We start from the raw sequence: 9,376 nt of genomic DNA, 5'->3' as shown, positions 1-9,376 counted from the left end.
GTATGTCATCGATGAAAACAATGACAAACTTGTCAAGATATGGCCCACACACTCGGTTCATAAGGTCCATGAACACAGCTGGTGCGTTAGTCAATTCAAACGGCATAACCATAAACTCGTAATGACCATAACGCGTCCTAAAAGCAGTTTTTGGAATAGCATCCTCCTTTACTCGCATTTGATGATATCCAGAACGTAAATCGATCTTCGAATAAACCGACGAGCCTTGTAGTTGATCAAATAAGTCGTCAATTCTCGGCAGTGGATAACGGTTTTTGATGGTAAGTTTGTTCAACTCTCTGTAGTCAATACACAACCTAAATGTACCATCCTTCTTCTTGACAAACAAAACAGGAGCTCCCCATGGTGATGTGCTTGGTCGAATGAAACCACGTTCTAATAGTTCTTGCAGTTGGCTTTGCAGTTCTTTCATCTCGCTGGGTGCGAGTCTATAAGGAGCACGAGCTATTGGTGCAGCTCCTGGTACAAGATCTATTTGAAATTCAACAGATCGATGTGGAGGTAGTCCCGGTAATTCTTTCGGAAATACATCGGAAAATTCTTTTGCGACGGGAACATCATTGATGCTCTTTTCTTCAGTTTGAACTTTCTCGATGTGTGCTAGAACAGCATAGCAACCTTTTCTTATTAGTTTTTTGTGCCTTCAAATTACTAATAAGATGTAGCTTCATGTTGCCCTTTTCTCCGTACACCATTAAGGGTTCTCCTTCTTCTCGTACAATGCGAATTGCATTTTTATAACATACGATCTCTGCTTTCACCTTCTTCAGCCAGTCCATGCCAACTATTACATCAAAACTCCCTAACTCTACTGGTATCAAATCAATCTTAAATATTTCGCTACCCAGTTTAATTTCTCGATTCCGGCATATATTATCTGCTGAAATTAATTTACCGTTTGCTAATTTGAGTAAAAATTTACTATCCAACGGCGTTAATGGACAACTTAATTTAGCACAAAAATCTCTACTCATATAGCTTCTATCCGCACCCGAATCAAATAAAACTTAAGCAGATTTATTGTCAATAAGAAACGTACCCGTAACAAGCTCCTGGTCTTCCTGTGCCTCTGCCGCATTAATATTGAAAACTCTTTCGCGGCCTTGTCCATTCGTGTTCTCCTGGTTCGGGCAATTTCTAATAATGTGGCCCGGTTTTCCACATTTATAACAAACTACATTGGCATAACTTGCTCCGACACTACTTGCTCCGCCATTACTCGTTCCGACACCATTTGTTCCTTTCGTTCTGTTAACCCCTGGTCCGTAGACCTCACACTTCGTCGCGCTATGACCATTTCTTTTACACTTGTTGCAAAATTTGGTGCAGAACCCCGAGTGATACTTTTCACACCTTTGGCATAGCTGCTTCTGATTGTTGTTGTTACGGTTGTTATTGTTGTTGAGATGATTGTTGTTGTTGTTGTTGTTGTTGTTGTTGTTGTTGTTGTTGTTGTTGTTGTTGTTGTTGTTGTTGTTGTTGTTGTTGTTGTTGTTGTTGTTGTTGTTGTTGTTGTTGTTGTTGTTGTTGTTGGGCCGTTTGTTGTAGTTGCGATTGATGTTGCGATTGTTGGGATAATTGTTGCGATTATTATTGTAATTGCCATTGTTGTTGTATTGGTGATTCTTATCACCGTTTTCCTCCCACTTTCTTTTGACTTGCTTCACATTGGCCTCTTCAGCCGTCTGTTCTTTAATTCTTTCCTCAATCTGGTTCACTAGTTTGTGAGCCATTCTACATGCCTGTTGTATGGAGGCGGGCTCGTGTGAACTTATATCTTCTTGGATTCTTTCCGGTAATCCTTTCACAAACGCGTCGATCTTCTCTTCCTCATCTTCGAACGCTCCCGGACACAATAGGCACAATTCTGTGAATCGTCTTTCGTACGTGGTAATATCAAATCCTTGGGTTCGTAACCCTCTAAGTTCTGTCTTGAGCTTATTGACCTCGGTTCTGGGACGGTACTTCTCGTTCATCAAGTGCTTGAATGCTGACCACGGTAGTGCGTACGCATCATCTTGTCCCACTTGCTCTAGATAGGTATTCCACCATGTTAACGCAGAACCTGTGAAGGTATGCGTAGCGTACTTCACTTTGTCCTCTTCAGTACACTTACTTATGGCAAACACCGATTCGACCTTCTCGGTCCACCATTTCAATCCGATCGGTCCTTCGGTTCCATCAAATTCCAAAGGTTTGCAGGCAGTGAATTCTTTGTAGGTGCATCCTACACGATTTCCTGTACTGCTAGATCCAAGGTTATTGTTGGTATGTAGCGCAGCCTGTACTGCGGCTATGTTTGAAGCTAGAAAAGTACGGAATTCCTCTTCATTCATATTCACGGTGTGTCGAGTAGTCGGTGCCATTTCCTTCAAAATATTCAAATGGAACAAGTTAATCATACAGAATATTAAGAGTAGTTAATAGTATTTCGTAGCATAATATGAACTCATTTATAAAAGCTTTTTCTTCATATTAGCGTTTTATAAGTTTAAATTCGGGTAGTACCTACCCGTTAAGTTCATACTTAGTAGCTAATATACAATTCAACTACTACAATTCTATATGAAAAACTGATTATAATAATATTTCGCGTTCAAACTTTTATACAATATTTTACAAACTTACAATACCGCTTATTTTACATAAAGCATGAAATATAGCACATAATAACTTTGATACAAGATAGTTGTGAAGATAATTCTAGCTAGTACACAAGTCGTTCAGCAAAGCAATAAAGACACGTAATTCATACGTCCAGAAACAAGTCATGTATTCTGGTTTTACTAGGACTACTTCCCATCCTTGGTCTTGTGGAACATAACCGTTATGGCCGTTGATAAGACAGCGTGTTGGAACGTCGTCAAAGGGATGAGGGTTACGTAATGACCAACAGTCTCGTAATAACCTAAAAACCTCATTTCTTACCCCAATTACCGACTCTGTCACTTGTGAGAACGTTTTGTTTAATAGTTGTAGCCCGATGTTCTTTTTCTCACTTTGGTGAGAAGCGAACATTACTAACCCGTAAGCATAGGATGCTTCTTTATGTTGCATGTTAGCCGCTTTTTCTAAATCATGAAGTCCTATATTCGGATACATTGAGTCAAAATAATTTCTTAACCCGTTGCGTAAAATAGCATTTGGGTTCCCCGCAATATATGCGTCAAAGTAAACACATCGTAACTTATGGGTTTCCCAATGTGATATCCCCCATCTTTCAAACAAAAGTCTCTTATAAACCAAGACATTCTTGGAACGTTCTTCGAATGTCTTACAAATTGATCTCGCCTTAAATAGTTGTGCCGAGGAATTCTGACCGACTCTAGACAAGATTTCATCAATCATGTCTCCGGGTAGGTCTCTTAAAATATTGGGTTGTCTATCCATTTTGTGTTTTTATACTGTAAAATAGACAAGAGTTAGATTCATAAAAAAAAAAAATACTTATTAATACAAGCAATTTTTACATATATCATAAAGCATAAGCACACTATATTAAATATATTACACCACACGAATACAACTATCTTATTCCGACTCGCTCATTTCTTCTTTTTCGGTTTTGGTTCGTTTTGCCAAGTTTCTAGGGATATATGATGTTCCCCTAATACTAGCTGTCGTTTTCCACATTGGTTTAGAAAAACCTGGTGGTTTAGAGGTTCCCGGGTCATTGTTACAACTTAAGGGCTTCGGGGGTTGACGATACATATAAAGTTCATCGGGGTTGGAATTAGATTTCTCTATTTTTATGCCCTTTCCCTTATTATTTTCTTTTGCCTTTTTAAATTCAGTTGGGGTAATTTCTATAACATCATCGGAATTCTCGTCGGAATCCGATTCATCGGAGAATTGGTAATCCTCCCAATATTTTGCTTCCTTGGCGGAAACACCATTGACCATAATTAACCTTGGTCGGTTGGTTGAGGATTTTCTTTTACTTAACCGTTTTATTATTTCCCCCACCGGTTCTATTTCCTCCTCCGGTTCCTCCTCTTCCGGTTCCGATTCTTCTTCCGGTTCTGATTCTTCTTCCGGTTCCTCTTCGGAAACTTGTTAATCAGTCCAATATATATTCGACTCTTCGTTATTATTAGGTGAGTCAATGGGATTTGTGCTAGAGGTAGACATCTATCACACAATATCAAACATGTTAAGAGATTAATATATCACATAATATATACATGTTAATAATATATAGTTTCCAACAAAAATGTTAAGCAATCATTTTTAAAGAAAACACGGTCGAAGTCCAGACTCACTAATGCATCCTAACAAACTCGATAAGACACACTAATGAAAATTTTCTGGTTCTCTAAGACCAACGCTCGGATACCAACTGAAATGTCCCGTTCTTATTGATTAAAAACGTTCCATATTAATTGATTTCGTTGCGAGGTTTTGACCTCTATATGAGACGTTTTTCAAAGACTGCATTCATTTTTAAAACAAACCATAACCTTTATTTCATAAATAAAGGCTTAAAAAGCTTTACGTAGATTAAATGATAATCTAAAATATCCTGTTTACACACGACCATTACATAATGGTTTACAATACAAATATGTTACATCGAAATCAGTTTCTTGAATACAGTTTTTACACAATATCATACAAACATGGACTCCAAATCTTGTCCTTACTTTAGTATGCAACAACGGAAGCTCTTAGTATTCATCTAAGAATAAACATGCTTTAAACGTCAACAAAAATGTTGGTGAGTTATAGGTTTAACCTATATATATCAAATCGTAACAATAGACCACAAGATTTCATATTTCAATACACATCCCATACATAGAGATAAAAATCATTCATATGGTGAACACCTGGTAACCGACATTAACAAGATGCATATATAAGAATATCCCCATCATTCCGGGACACCCTTCGGATATGATATAAATTTCGAAGTACTAAAGCATCCGGTACTTTGGATGGGGTTTGTTAGGCCCAATAGATCTATCTTTAGGATTCGCGTCAATTAGGGTGTCTGTTCCCTAATTCTTAGATTACCAGACTTAATAAAAATGGGCATATTCGATTTCGATAATTCAACCATAGAATGTAGTTTCACGTACTTGTGTCTATTTTGTAAATCATTTATAAAACCTGCATGTATTCTCATCCCAAAAATATTAGATTTTAAAAGTGGGACTATAACTCACTTTCACAGATTTTTACTTCGTCGGGAAGTAAGACTTGGCCACTGGTTGATTCACGAACCTATAACAATATATACATATATATCAAAGTATGTTCAAAATATATTTACAGCACTTTTAATATATTTTGATGTTTTAAGTTTATTAAGTCAGCTGTCCTCGTTAGTAACCTACAACTAGTTGTCCACAGTTAGATGTACAGAAATAAATCGATAAATATTATCTTGAATCAATCCACGACCCAGTGTATACGTATCTCAGTATTGATCACAACTCAAACTATATATATTTTGGAATCAACCTCAACCATGTATAGCTAACTCCAACATTCACATATAGAGTGTCTATAGTTGTTCCGAAATATATATAGATGTGTCGACATGATAGGTCGAAACATTGTATACGTGTCTATGGTATCTCAAGATTACATAATATACAATACAAGTTGATTAAGTAATGGTTGGAATAGATTTGTTACCAATTTTCACGTAGCTAAAATGAGAAAAATTATCCAATCTTGTTTTACCCATAACTTCTTCATTTTAAATCCGTTTTGAGTGAATCAAATTGCTATGGTTTCATATTGAACTCTATTTTATGAATCTAAACAGAAAAAGTATAGGTTTATAGTCAAAAAAATAAGTTACAAGTCATTTTTGTAAAGGTAGTCATTTCAGTCGAAAGAACGACGTCTAGATGACCATTTTAGAAAACATACTTCCACTTTGAGTTTAACCATAATTTTTGGATATAGTTTCATGTTCATAATAAAAATCATTTTCCCAGAATAACAACTTTTAAATCAAAGTTTATCATAGTTTTTAATTAACTAACCCAAAACAGCCCGCGGTGTTACTACGACGGCGTAAATCCGGTTTTACGGTATTTTTTTGTGTTTCCAGGTTTTAAATCATTAAGTTAGCATATCATATAGATAGAGAACATGTGTTTATTTGATTTTAAAAGTCAAGTTAGAAGGATTAACTTTTAATTGTGAACAAGTTTAGAATTAACTAAACTATGTTCTAGTGATTACAAGTTTAAACCTTCGAATAAGATAGCTTTATATGTATGAATCGAATGATGTTATGAACATCATTACTACCTCAAGTACCTTGGATAAACCTACTGAAAATGAGAAAAATAGATCTAGCTTCAAAGGATCCTTGGATGGCTTGAGAGTTCTTGAAGCAGAATCATGACACAAAAACAATTTCAAGTAAGATTTCCACTCGAAATAAGATTGTTATAGTTATAGAAATTGAATTAAAGTTTGAATATGATTATTACCTTGTATTAGAAAGATAACCTACTGTAAGTAACAAAGGTTTCTTGATCTTGGATGATTACTTGGAATGGATTTAGAAAACTTGGAAGTAAACTTGCAATCTTGGAAGTATTCTTGATTTTATGAAACTAGAACTTTTGGAATTTATGAAGAACACTTAGAAATTGAAGATAGAACTTGAGAGAGATCAATTAGATGAAAAAAATTGAAGAATGAAAGTGTTTATAGGTGTTTTTGGTCGTTGGTGTATGGATTAGATATAAAGGATATGTAATTTTGTTTTCATGTAAATAAGTCATGAATGATTACTCATATTTTTGTAATTTTATGAGATATTTCATGCTAGTTTCCAAATGATGGTTCCCACATGTGTTTGGTGACTCACATGGGCTGCTAAGAGCTGATCATTGGAGTGTATATACCAATAGTACATACATCTAAAAGCTGTGTATTGTAGAGTACGAATACGGGTGCATACGAGTAGAATTGTTGATGAAACTGAACGAGGATGTAATTGTAAGCATTTTTGTTAAGTAGAAGTATTTTGATAAGTGTCTTGAAGTCTTTCAAAAGTGTATGAATACATATTAAAACACTACATGTATATACATTTTAACTGAGTCGTTAAGTCATCGTTAGTCGTTACATGTAAATGTTGTTTTGAAACCTTTAGGTTAACGATCTTGTTGAATGTTGTTAACCCATTGTTTATTATAACAAATGAGATGTTAAATTGTTATATTATCATGATATTATGATATATAATATATCTTAGTATGATATATATACAGTTAAATGTCGTTACAACGATAATCGTTACATATGTGTCTCGTTTCGAAATTATTAAGTTAGTAGTCTTATTTTTACATATGTATTTCATTGTTAATACACTTAATAATATATTTACTTATCATTTAACATAATTAACCAAGTGTATCAATATCTTAATATGATTCATATGTACCTAGTAAGACGTTGTTATAACGATAATCGTTATATATATCGTTTTCGAGTTTCTTAAATTAATAGTCTCATTTTTATGTATATAACTCATTGTTAAAATACCTAATGAGATACATACTTATAATAAAATCATGTTAACTATATATATAATCATATATATGTCATCGTATAGTTTTTACAAGTTTTAACGTTCGTGAATCACCGGTCAACTTGGGTGGTCAACTGTCTATATGAAACCTATTTCAATTAATCAAGTCTTAACAAGTTTGATTGCTTAACATGTTGGAAACACTTAATCAAGTAAATAACAATTTCATTTAATATATATATAAACATGGAAAAGTTCGGGTCACTACAAGTAGTGCTAGCATTTAACGGGTGTTTAATAGTTCGTAAACATACGCACTTGCCAAGTGTACTTTCAGGGGGTATAAACGTTAAGTTAGTTACCAAGTGCCCACAGTTAAACATATACTTTATCATACTGTTTTGAAATGCTCTTTGTAGCACTGAAATCTCGTGGCCTACCTTACATACTGTTATACTTAAACTATAGCTCACCAACCTTTGTGTTGACGTTTTTAAGCATGTTTTTCTCAGGTGCTTAAGGTTGCTTCCGCTGTGTATTAGTCTTGCTGTAGACACCTGCTGCTTTAGAGATGTCACTGCATGAACTACTTTATCTTGCATTCGAACTTAATTACTTTTGAAACTATGACTTGTAACGACCATTGGGGTCACGTACATTATTAACGGCTTCTGTTCATTGAAGCATACTTTTGGTTATTAAACATTGATGTTGGTTAAGACATCACCTTTTATCATGAATGCAAACGTATTTCGAAATAGCATATAGTGTTTGACCTTGTAATGATCCTGTTGTTGATGGTCCGTACATGATGATTTAGTACGGGGCATCACACACCAGTTCAATCCCTAGGAGGAGCGAAGTATTTTGTATCATTTATTGATGATTACACTAGGAGATGTTGGGGTGTACCCAATCAAGAGGAAGGCAGATGTGTTTGAAGTTTTCAAAGTTTACAAAGCGCGGGTTGAACTTGAATCTGGTAAAAAGATCAAGTGTTTAAGGACAGATAATGGAGGAGAATACACTGGTGATGAATTTGATAAGTTCTGCAAACAAGAAGGTATCAAAAGGCAGTTCACGACGGCATACACTCCTCAACAAAACGGAGTGGCAGAGCGGATGAATAAAACCTTGTTAGATAGAACAAGGGCGATGTTGGCAACTGCAAGCTTGGAAAAATCATTCTGGGCAGAAGCAGTAAGTACTGCCTGTTACGTGATAAATCGGTCACCATCAACTGCAATTGAGTTGAAATCACCGATGGAAATGTGGACTGGAAAACCAGTTAATTATTCTGACCTTCATGTATTTGGAAGTCATGTGTACGTAATGTACAATTCTCAAGAAACGACAAAGTTGGATCCGAAGTCCAGAAAGTGTTTGTTCTTGGGGTATGCTGATGGAGTTAAGGGGTATCGCTTGTGGGACCCCACTGCCCACAAAGTAGTCATCAGCAGAGATGTTGTCTTTACAGAAGACAAAGATATTGAAGATGTTAGCACTTCAAAAGAAACTATACCGATACAGGTGGGTAATGAATTTCATAAAGATTCTTCTAAAGCAGTACCAGAGCACGATGAAAATCAAGTAGTCGTTGATGAAGCTCCATCGACTCGTATTTCTAATCGGGAAAGGAAACGTCCAGGGTGGCACTCAGATTATATTATGGAAAGCAATGTTGCATATTGTCTTCTAACAGAGGAAGGAGAGCCAACAACTCTTCGCGAGGCACTGAATCATTCAGATGCATCTCAGTGGATGACGGCTATGCAGGAAGAAATTGAAGCTCTTCATAAAAATAAAACATGGGAACTTGTACCATTGCCAAAAGGTAGAAAACCTATTGGA

This window comes from Rutidosis leptorrhynchoides, chromosome 6, assembly GCF_046630445.1.
Source record: "Rutidosis leptorrhynchoides isolate AG116_Rl617_1_P2 chromosome 6, CSIRO_AGI_Rlap_v1, whole genome shotgun sequence".
Classification (NCBI taxonomy): Eukaryota; Viridiplantae; Streptophyta; class Magnoliopsida; order Asterales; family Asteraceae; genus Rutidosis; species Rutidosis leptorrhynchoides.
The sequence above is the reverse complement of the archived record's forward strand: the minus strand, read 5'-3'. Positions refer to the sequence as shown.